Source organism: Triturus cristatus, chromosome 4_1, assembly GCF_964204655.1.
Source record: "Triturus cristatus chromosome 4_1, aTriCri1.1, whole genome shotgun sequence".
NCBI lineage: Eukaryota > Metazoa > Chordata > Amphibia > Caudata > Salamandridae > Triturus > Triturus cristatus.
Genome location: NC_140585.1, coordinates 332,454,093 through 332,466,312, shown reverse-complemented (window position 1 = coordinate 332,466,312; position 12,220 = coordinate 332,454,093).

Sequence of the window (12,220 nt, the reverse complement as noted above, 5' to 3'; positions counted from 1 at the left end):
TGGAGATAAAATGCATTTCTGAGTACCTCACAGATGTTTTTTATTTAACAAATCACTAACCAGGTCGCAAACTTGCAGCATTCAACATTATTCACTTTTTGTAGTGAAAATCAGCATGTTTGTCTTTAAGAGCAGCAAACTTTTCAATAACTTGAACGTTAAAGTCTGGGATTCTTTTAACTAGGTTGCTCTCTGTAGAGAGCATTGCTAAAGCATTCAGTCTTTCCTGAATCATTGTGTTCCTCAGGAATGTCTTAATTCTGTTTAAGGAGGAAAAACATCATTCCGACTCTGCTGTTGTCATAGGAGTGGTAATGGCAATTTTTAGTAAAGCCACTGTCTCTGTAAGTGACTTTTCCATATTAAGTTTCTGAATTAAAGCCAGCAAAGAAATGGCACAAGTGGCCTATCGGTATACACTCATTCCATACAGTACAGTCAACTCAGTTTTCAGGTCCTCTTTGTTGAGCAGAGGATAAGCTTCCACAGCATCATTCAGAGCTTGCTCAGGGAAGGATTGATCATATTTTGCAAAGTGTTCACTTTGCAATAATGCGGCACTCACCAAATGTTTAGTGAATGAAAAAAGTTCTTGTGCATGAACAATTATAATGTCACATATCTCCTTTACAATTTGGACCAGACTGCTGATGTTTTTCCTGCGTTTGAAAAGTAGAATCCTTTGGTAGTTTGCTGTCTAAATTGTCAACCCCATCTCTCACTTTGCTCATGTTGGTGACAAACATACTGGTATCTCTTTGCCCAGAGACAGTATCTATGGCTCGTGCTTGTAACTGGTTGTATAACATGTCGAGAACAAACATTATTTCTTGAAATAAAAACAGAAATGACTGAAACTCTTTGTCTTGTAGTGTTGTAGCAAAGTCACAGTCTTCTCTCTGACTTTTGTAATCAAAGGCATCATTGGCTTCAATGGCGTCAAAACATTTCTCAATGTTTATATATTAGGTTGACTATACGTATGTTAAAGTTCCAATGGGTTGAGGATCCCCTTGGAAGCATTTTTTCCACAATCTCCTGAAGTGCTTCCGTTCTTTTGGGGGAACGTGAGAAGAATGCTGCCATGCCTCCTACATCCTGAAAGAAAATTTGTGTCTCGGAGATCCTTGATACTGCCTGTTGCATAATAAGATTAAGTTGGTGGGCGTAACAGTGCACATAATGAGCATTAGCGTACACATCTCTAATTCTTTTCTGTACTCCACCAAGGCTTCCACTCATTACGGGCGCACCATCATAGCTTTGTGCGATAAGTTTTTTTTTGTGGCAGCTCTGGAAAAATGAAGTTCAGTTCACGCAGTATAGCTGAAGTAATGGTTTTTGCACTAGAGTCTCTTAAATGTGTGAAACCATAGAACCTCTCCACAAATTTACTGTCATTGTCAAGGTACCAAAAGACTAATACGGACTGTGTTTTTGTGGCCGCATCAGTGGTGTCATCAGCCTGAATAGCCTCAAAGTCTGTGTTTGCACCTCTTGGACAATATGGCTTCTCAATATTTGCAGCATACACTCAAGTAGTTCATTTTGTATTGTTTTAGAGGTGCCCTTAACCCCTTCCCCGCTCATGAAGGAACCACTCCGTCATGAGCCACGGGTGCAATGTGCTCATGACGGAGTGGTTCCGTCATGCTGCAGCCGTTGGCCGACGCTCCGCCCACGTGGCGCTAATTCCCCGCCTGTGCGGGCGATTAGCGCAGTGGGCGGAGTCGTGACGGAAACACTCCATCATGAGCACAGCTCAGCCGTGACTCATGATGGAGTGGCTCCGTCATGAGCACAGCGCCACCGCGCTGCCCCCAAACCCCCCCCCAGCGCTGCGGCGAAATTCCTGCCGCAGCCAAGGGGTTAAAGACTGTAGCACTTGCTAAATGTGCTTCCATGTCATGGTCTATGCTTGCTACTAAATTCACAAGGCCTCTGAATATTCCAGGATTTGATGAACTTTCCAATTCATCATGGCCTCGCAATGCCAGTACGAAAGCACCACAGAAACTGATACAATCAATTAGTTTTGATAGTATGTGTCTATCCCTATCAACTACTTCATTGTGTTTCTGTATTGTTTTCCGGTATGCGTCGTTGTTGTGGTGTTCAATCGGTGTGTCTCCCAACATTCCCAGTCTCGTCAAGTTTTCCATATGGATTCTTGTTGCTTCTTGATTTTGTCAGACAGATGCTTCAAGTATGTTACTCCTTGTTTTGTACAAGGCAATTCACCACCAAACAGCATACAGGGGAAGCAGAACAGAGAATTTTTTGACGCGCACCCTGTAAGCCAATCAACTTTTGTGTACCAGGTGTTTGAGAATGTACGTTTGTAAGTCTTTCCTTTGTCCTGGGTACTTTGTTGTAGTTTCAGGTCAGGCCGATCAGGTCCTAATTGCTTTATATGTAGTTTCTCTTCACGTGTCCGTCCAAAGAATGACCTTGCAAGTAGCTGTTCTACTGTATTCATGCTGATGCTGTCCTTACCAATATTAAAGAAACCTGTCAATAATCAAAGTGCAACGCATAAGGTTTGGTGCAATTATATCAAATTTCAGTATAAATACATATATCTTGTGCATTATCGCAATAGGTCTCCAACAGCTCCCCTTTGCACAACATGACTGCTAAAAATACATCCTTACTGCCTGTTGCCTCTGTGTGCCATACTGGTTGCTGAAGGCACTGAAACAGACACTGCTTGAGAGCCTTTAACAAGGCAAGGGATAGATAGTGCCTTTAACAACCGTTATTGCCCAAAGCACAGGGCTAAGGCTATTAGTAAATCCCATCCACTGAGGGTACAATGTTCAAAATGTGCACCCACCCCAACCACCATGTAGACTGACCACATACATATCCCTAACTCCAATGTAAAAAATATAACATCAGTTTCCTTACCTTCAACACTGGTGTTTGCTGGGTTGTAGCCGGGGTGAAAGAGCAGCAAAGGAGGTTGGGGCCTCTTGTTCTTCGCCCAAAAATGGGCCAAAAATTAGGTAATGCTGTTGTCAGGCTTTACCAAGTGCTGCAAATAAAAATATAATAAATTATTTTTGAAACATTAGGATTATCAAACAAAGACGGGGGAAAAAACATAACGCTCTAATTTTTACCTTGCAGTTTGCATGCAGCTCTTAGATGACAGTTAATAGCTCACTGTTCTATGTTAGGTTTTTAACTTACAAACTGCAAGTAACAAAAGGATCTCTCTGACAAAAGCAGTGACACACTGACCTATTTACATCATGTGCATTTTGTGATCTGCATCAGGTACATGTTATTTGCAGCAGGCACATTAACCTTCTGCGCTACCTTTCCATGACCAGGTCTAAACTGTGGTGGCATGGTGAGCAAAAGAATGATGGATTTAACTCAGATCTCTTGACTGGGGGTGAATGTTTTGATTTGTTTTGCATTCCGTCCATCAATTGTGTGTCTTTTACCTTTCCATGAGTCAAAACTTCCACTAGACAAAACTCTGATCTCTCTCTAGGAAAAACATTAACCATCAGCGTTATCATGACATTTTTATTGTTTGTGAAAATTGCTAGAGACCAGGAAGGTGGTAGTGAGTGCTTTTAGAACCATAATATACTTGCAACTCCATTCAAATTACACACTAGACAAGAAGTGAGCAATATGCTGCTAAATAAAAAGTACCAACATCCTGAAAAAAGCAAAATAGAGCATGTGAAATATAAGCAGTAAGAATATGGTTACCAATCCAGCCATCAATCAGTCATTGCAGTACCCCAGGATTGGTGCACACCCCCACCCAGGAAAACAATGCTTTTCAAAAAAAGACAAGAAAACAAAAAGTACTGCTTCACTGGCAAACTCTGTAAAGTAGTGCTAATATGTTTGGGTGTGAATAAAATCAAGCTAGCCACTTTGTGAACACTCTGACTTGCTTTATTTCGTTTTTTATTTATTTTTCATAGTTTGAACCTTTTATTCCCAAAGCGCACTGTGAAAACAAAAATGCCAAAAAGACGACAAAAGTGTTTTTTTCTGTTTTTGGATCCATGGTAGATGTAATTAGGGTGTGGCTTAAAAAGTAAGCTAAAAATCTGTGCTTAGCAAAGTGTACCGCTCGAGAGGTAATTTGCTGCTTCTGTCATTGCATCCAGATTTATAATACAAGTAACAGTGACCTACAACAAGCCAGTAGTATTGGCTTTGTCAATGGTTGTTAGTTGCATAACAAATACGCAACAACCGTGGCTTCTAGTATAGCAGATTGAAAGTGCTTCAGTTCTGAAATGATGAAACTATGAAAGACCTACAACGAGTCTCTTCAAAGTTACATGGCAGCGAGGTAGGGTGACCAACCGTCCGTAAATTTCACGGACAGTCCGTAATTTCGGCCGTCTGTCCGTTGTCCGTGAAGGATTCTTTAACGGACGCCATTTGTCCGTAATTTTAACCGGGCACCGGTCGCACCACCCTAAGCTGGCACAGCTTCCACCCACCTCCCTTCTTGACTCCGATCCTCTGATGCAGCACCAAAGCTCAGATCCCAGGCAGCATTGGGGAGGCGCAGCGTGATTGCAAACCTCACACCTTCAGCCCTTGATGAGCTGCTAAGAGGTGCTTGACGGAGACTGAGAGGGAGGGGCTGCAGCTTCAGGGGCATCTATTCAGATGCAAACAGCCCGGAATGCGTCATGTCTCTGCAAATTAGAGGGGCCTCACACATTCCCTTTCTGCCCAGGGCCCCAAACACCCTAGAACCGGCCCTGATTGGTTCTCTTCACAGAGCTTAATTACTTTCAGTAAATTGTAAGCAAACCTCGGTTCTTCAAACATGCAGTGTATAATGTAATAAAATAAAGAAATGGCACAATCGCACCAACACTGATTAACAAAGTATGGAGGACAATCAGTTAAGTCAGTTCTCTTCCAGTATCTCTTTTAAGTACTGTACATCACAGTGGGGGTGGCAAAACTAACATTTTAGAAAGAGAGCCTGTCCTCTCGTTGTCTTGTCCAGGAGGGGGTGAGGAGCCCTACCCCACCCTGAAAGAGACCAAGATGATACTAGAATACTGCATGCCCACCCCTGTGCCCACGTTGGTGGATCCTGTTCCCCCTCCTGTGATGGCTCCTACCCCCCTCCCAGTGATGGCTCCTGCCCCCCCCCCATGTGGTGGCTCCTGTCCCCCCCCCCCCGCCTGTGATGGCTCCTGTCCCCCCCTGTGGTGGATACCGTCTCCGCCCTGGGTGGCTTCTGTCCCAGTCCTGGAATGGCTCCTGCAGCGAGGGTGAAGTTCTTGATGGGCCTCTTCTCAAAAAGGCTCAGCTCAAAATTAATATGAAAAGGTGAACGAGTGAGTAAGTGAAGGGATGGGTGGATGGCTGGATGAATTAGTGAAAGGGTGAATGGACGAATGAAAGATTGAATAGATGGCTGAGAGACGATGGATGGATTGATGAGTGAGTGCAAGGATGGATGAGAGAAAAGGTAAATAGCTGGATGTATGGGTGGAAGGGTAGCTGGATGGGCAAAAGGGTGGATGGATGAGTGAAAGGATGGATGAGTGAAAAGGTGGATGATGAGTGAGTGGGTGGATGGATGAGTGAAATGATGGATGGACTGATGAATTGATAAGTGCAAGGGTGAATGGATGGAGGGATGAGTGAAAGGCGGATGTAAGGATGGATGAGTGAGTGAAAGGGAGGGTAGATGGACAAAAGGATGAATAGATGAGTGAAGGAGTGAAAGGATAGATGGATGAGAGAAAGGATGGATGAGTGATAGGGTCAATGGATGGATTCATGAGTGGACGAGTGGATGGGTGGGTGGGTGGATGGATGGAAGGAAGGATGGCTAAGTAAAAGGGTCGATGGAGAGAGAAAGGGAGGATGGATGGATGACTGAAAGGGTGGAAGGATGAGTGACTGGGTGGATGGATGAGTAAGTGAAAGGATTGCTGGATGGGTGAAAGGGTAAATGGCTGGATGGATGAGTGAATCGATGGATGGGTAGAAGAGTGGATGGATGAGTGTACAGATGGATAGGGTGAAAGGGTGGATGGATGGATAACGGATGGATGGATGAAGCGATGGATGAGTGTAATGATAGATGGAAGGATACATGATGGATAGGTATGCAAATGGTTGAATATGTTTGGACATGGCTGGGCTTACTTATATACTATTGCGCCACCTCCTCTGATGTGTCTGTAAAACTTACCTATTGTCCTGACGTTTTGTCCTGAATTTTGACCTCCTGTCCTGAATTTGTGTCCTGAATTTTGACCCTTTGTCCTGAATTTTTACACTCACCGTCCTGAATTTGCACCAATGCCAGTTGGTCACCCTACAGCGAGGGTGGTAAGGCTGCACGTGCACTTTAGCACTGGCTCTCTGATTTTACCTTTACATTTGTTGAGTCACATTCTCATCTACAGAGGAGCTCCACGTTTTATTTAAGCTTATTCTTACTGTCCTGTTTATAAAATATCAAGCCAAGATATTTAAAGCTTCCAGTAAAAGTAAAATTAAGCCCAGGTCTAGTTGTCAAAATTTGTAACACGCTGACCAGTTAGCAGGGACTAGATTTGAAATCCAAAATGGAAGCACCTGAGAGGCAGCCCAATGACCTGGAAAGAGGGGTGCACTGACTCCTGGCCTTTTACTTAGGAAAACATAGCTTCGTGGTTAAAGTGGCGGCTGGTGACATGTGAACACTGCCTGTTTCTTAAAGTGGGAAAGAGGGCCAGTGGACAACTTTCTTGCAGAGTACCTTCCCCATTTTTCAGAAACTCTCAAAATGTTGACAAATGTATCTTTCCTGCGCTCCCTTGAATGGAAAACATAAACTGTGGCTTTTACCATCCCCCACATATGGGTGAAAAAGTTGCAAATTTGTGGGGAAAAAGTTATGTTTGAAGGTTGAAGCACGAACTGCCCCACATTTGAAAAAAAAATGCCTGCACTGGAGGAAGAGGACGACTTTAAATCCTTAGCACTTAAGGGGTTCATTAAAAAGTAATGTTGAATTCCTTTTGTAATATAATGCCTTTTAAACCTGAAAAAGGGGAGGGTGGGTGGTGGTTTCCAGGCATGCGGCAATATATGGTTATATATTTCAATTACTGCCGCCGACCAACGCTGCTTCCTAACCTCGATGTCTGTGTAAGATGTCATGTTAGTGGAGTGTGACAAACGAGGAGAGCCGAGAGCGGGCTGTGAACAGAAAAACACTCGTACAAGAGAAACCAAACGGAGAATGAGAAACGATATTTTTTTCTTTTTTAAATGTAATTCATTGTAGTTCTCGGACTCGAACCCATTCTCTTTTATGTTCCTCGACTTTTAGTTTTTTCGGCTTCTTCACCGATACCGTGTCACTGTCTTCAGGAATGACGATGGCGTAACAGTTAGCATCTCAGGCCCTGATTTCTATGGGGATCGAGTCGAAGTGCTATTTACCGCACGTCATAATAAGGAAGCCTTACACGTTACAGTTGTATTCCTGGCGCTCCTATAGAAGACAAACCTCGCGCCATTCTCATTAGTTTGAATATTTTTTTGGCCAGGGAGAAGATCTATGATCTGGCTCAGCCCGATAGGAAGCGGAGGGGCAAGGGGTGTGAGTTTTTCGTTAAACCCAATTTGTGTCCGGCTACGGTTGAGAGGAGGTGGCAGCTCCGCCAGCTAATAGCACTGTTTCAGTCTAAGGGAGCTCAAGCTTTCTTGCTCTTCCTGTCTAAATTGAAAAATATCTATCAGGGACAAACCAGATTCTTTGTCTCTGAAATTCAGGCTCAAGACTTTTTGAACTCACTTTAGAGGGGTAATGTTGCTTTATTGCTTTGTCATTTTTTCCTTTTCTTTGGATCTTTAATATGTAATGTGTAGGGGGGTGTTGTTCTTGAGTAGAGAGGAGTATGAATGTTGTTTCTTCTTTTTTGTGGCTCTTTTTCTCTCTTCCCAGGAATATACCCCTTATTGCTATTAGCAGCCTCATGAGGATACCGGGGGATTTGTGTTCAATTCAGCTCCTCCATCACAAGGACCTAGGTCCTGGTGCCTCACGCAGGGGGTGGTGGCTTGGGGGGGCCTCAGGTGGGTGGGATCGGGGAGGGTGGCTTGGGGGTGGGGCTCCGGGGTGGGGGGTTGGTTCTAAAATTAAAAAATTGCTTGAATGTATACTATAATCGTGGCATTTCTGTAGGCTTTTGCATTAATATGGCATGCCTAAGGCTAGAAGGGTGGTTTAAAGCTGCTTTGTATGTACCTGTTTGGTTCTATATGGGAAATAGATGGCACAGGGTAAGATTTGCTTAGCCTCCTGGAATATATGTGGGCTCAATGATGGCAAAAAAAGGGCACTGCTCTCAAAAATGGTCCCGGTCTTGCACATAGACTTACTCTGTCTGCAAGAGACTCATGTCCCTTGGAATGATCGGGACCTTCTCAGAATTCCAGGGTTTGATTTAGTTGGGTGTTCCCGTCAGACATCTAAGATTAGAGGAGTTGCAATTCTAATGAGAAGGGGGATTGGTGTATGCAGGAAAACCTGCCAAGATAATTCCGGGAGGTGGGCTATTACAGAGTTGATAATCAATGGCAGACCCTTAACAGTATGCACGGTGTATGGCTCAAATTTAGATGACCCCGAAGTTTTCCACCACTTGAATGTAGAGCTGGCATTATACCCTCATCCGATTTGTCTGTGTGGTGACATGAATATTAATTTGCCCGTGGACTTTAATATATCGTGCGATCTAGGATATGGGGGTAAGAAGCCCAGGGTTTTTAGTGCACTTCAAGCCCTGACTCAAGAGCTTTGCCTGACTGACCTTTGGTCCTACCATAACAAGAATCAAGACGGCTTCACGTATTACTCGGCCCCCCCATAACAAAATGGTCCGGCTGGATTATTTTTTTATGACGGATCAGTTAGCTGATGATTCCTCCATTTCAGCCCCTCCTAGAATTTTATCAGACCACAATCCCCTGATTGTTGAATGCCCGTTTTCCCAAATCCTTGGTCCTCCAAGGATCTGGACATTTGAAAGGAATCTTTTAATGGAGCAGTCCTAATTAGATCATATGAGGATGTGGATATCTGTGCTTTTGAATATTAATAGGGGGACAGCTTCTGGCACCACTGTTTGGGACACATTTAAGGCTGCTGTTCGCGGAGAGACGAAGAGCTTTTCTGCTTTTCGGCGTAAGATGATTCGAGAACAAACCACTAGTCGCATGGAAGAGCTCAGATTAGCAGAAGTCCAGTTAATAGATGCTATTAAGGATGGACAGGATATAGCTGAAAGCCAGACATTGGTTGCCAGTACTAGGGCTAGTGTGCTGGAGTTCTTTTGCCAGGATCTTGCTGCCAAATGTTTACAGTTTCGTACTGAGATGTTTGAGTTGGGTGAAAAATCTGGCAGGGTTCTGGCCAAACGACTCCAGCAGAGAAATTTGGCTAATCGTATTACCAAGATACAAGATCATTTAGGCCGGGTTCAGGATACACCAGAGGGGGTTATGGGAGTTTTTCGAAATTTTTATCATGCATTATACACTGAGGATAATGTTGGCATAGATATAGAGGTGGAAGCAGGGACTTTTTTTCGGGATATTAATATCCTCCATCTCACATTCCAACAAAATGAAGTTCTTTCTGCTCCAATAGAATGGGAAGAGGCCGAGCTTGCGATTAACTCTTTAGCCAATGTAAAGGCTGCCAGTCCAGACGCAATTCCTCTGGAATTTTATAAGCTGTTTTGTGCAGAGGTTCGGCAGGATTTTCTGTCGGTTCTCAGAGATGCGCAGCACGGCTCTATCCCGGACTCCTGGCGCCAGGCTAATATTATTCTTTTTAAGAAAAAAAATAAGCCGGAGCTTGACCCTTCCTCATACCGTCCCATATCACTTATAAATACTGATAGCAAAATTTATGCTAAAATCTTATCCACTAGGTTAGCTTTGGTCATTACTCCTCTGGTATCACTGCGTCAGCACGGGTTTATCCCGGGTAGGGATACCGCCGATCATATCCGCCGAGCTATTGCATTACTGGACTGGGCACAGGTCACTGGCTCTCCCATCGGATTGATCCTGTTGGACGCCGAGAAGGCGTTCGACAGGGTCGCCTGGGGATTCGTATGGGCGGTTCTTCGATGGAAGGGTTTTAGCTCTGAATTTATTCGTGTGATTCAATCACTGTATATTGCTCCAGTAGCTACCCTATCTATATCTGGGCTAGTATCAAATCCATTTAGTTTTAGCAGGGGTACTCGGCAGGGGTGTCCCTGCTCGCCTCTGCTATTTGCCCTATACATTGATCCCTTTTTAAACAAAATTGAACACTCATTAGATATTGTGCCGGTTAGGGTAAATTCTACAGATTATAAAGCTCTGGCCTATGAGGACGACATTGTTGTACTGACCAATGATGTTGCATCGGCCTTCCTTGCTTTACAGACCCTAGCAGAACAATACGGTCAGCTTTCCGGATATAAACTCAATGTTACCAAAACCCAAGTTATTCAATCTTCCGCTATGGGCCCTTCTCAAGCTCCTGTGATCCAATCTGCAACATACCTAGGAGTTAAAATTACTGCTCTAGTAAGTGACATTCCAGATTTGAACATCGGACCAGTGATTGAGTCAGTTAATTCTACCTTGGTAAGATTGAATAATTTACACCTCTCTCTGTTTGGTAGGTGCAATGTTTTAAAGATGCTGGTTCTACCAAAGTTTTTATACCTCTTTAGAGCCATTCCCCTTGAGTTTTCTCAATCTAGTATGGCTAGGGCAGAGAGGACCTGTAACAGATTCCTCTGGGGATATCATCGCCCTCGCAGGGCAGCAAAGTGGATGTGCCTTCCTAGAGAACGAGGTGGCTGGTCAGTACCTAATCTGCTGCTTTATTTCTGGTCTTCACTGATCCAACATTTTGGCGTACCACTGTTTGGGGACAGGGCGGTGGTTTCACTGTCTTGTAGACCCTCAATTTATGAAATAGAACTAGGAGAGGAAGCCAAGGGGATTTTGTTGCGAATTCTTGAGCCAAGTTACTATAAGAAGACCAGGTTCAAGGTTATTGGGACAATGTTTTCTGTTTGGCGCAAGATCCGACGTAAATGGTCTATTCCTAATATTCATTTCTATACACCTTTCACAGCTGTTAGACTCCTACCCTTAATCTTTCAAGATCAGACTACCTTTAGATGGGCGTCCTTTGGGCTGGCAGCTCCAGGGGATTTAGCTCTGTATAGGATCATGGCCCCTTTTTCTTTTTTAAAGGATAAGTTTAATCTTAATATACATGATTTTTTCAAATATTTGCAGATTCGAAGTTTTGTTGATAGAACGAAGGTCCAAACAACCACTTTATTTGATAGGATTATCTTGTCTGAATTAGTTTTAAGGAGGTCTACAATTGGTGCTGTCTATCAACAACTATTATCCGGCCTTCCGGACGATATCCTGCTGCAGAATGCTAAATTGGAGGCTAAGCTAGGGGTGTCAGGTGTGGATATTACTCAGGCACTTGAACTGTCCAGTAAGGTTTTAATTTCTGGAAGCTTACGCTCTCAATGCTTCATGGCCCTATTTGATGTATATTATACACCGGCTAAGATTTTTAAATGGGGGGGGAAGCGGGGGACACTTATGCCCGAGATGTGGACTCCTAGCTGCAAACGATATACATATGTTTTTCACTTGTCCTAAATTGGGGTCCTTTCTTTTGGAGGTAGAGCGGTTTATCAACTCTAGGCTTATGATATCAGTTATACTTTCACCCGAGATGGTTGTCTGTGGTTAGAAAATAACGGACCGCCTGGGAGATCCCGACATGCATCAGCCCTCCTGCTTATTGCGGTGTCCTTAGTCCGCCTCTGTATTACATCACAATGGATCAGCCCAGATGCGCCGACCTTTATTAACTGGAGAGCGAAGATCCTGGCTCTTTACAATCTGGAGTCAGCAGTTTGGTGGAGGTGGGGAAGAAAGAGGTTGGAATGGGGTCAGAAGATTTGGGCTCCAGTGGTGGAGTGGCTTAGTGAATAGACGCCATCTGGGTTTTGTTATTTGTTTATAGTTCTTATCTGGATTTAATGTGCCTTCTAGCTATGTTTCTTTACGTATATTTCTTTTTGATCTTACATAAGTACCTTTCCATATTTGCTTTTGGAATGTTTCTTCTTTGCCATGATTACTATGTTGCCATTATATGTTTTCTGTT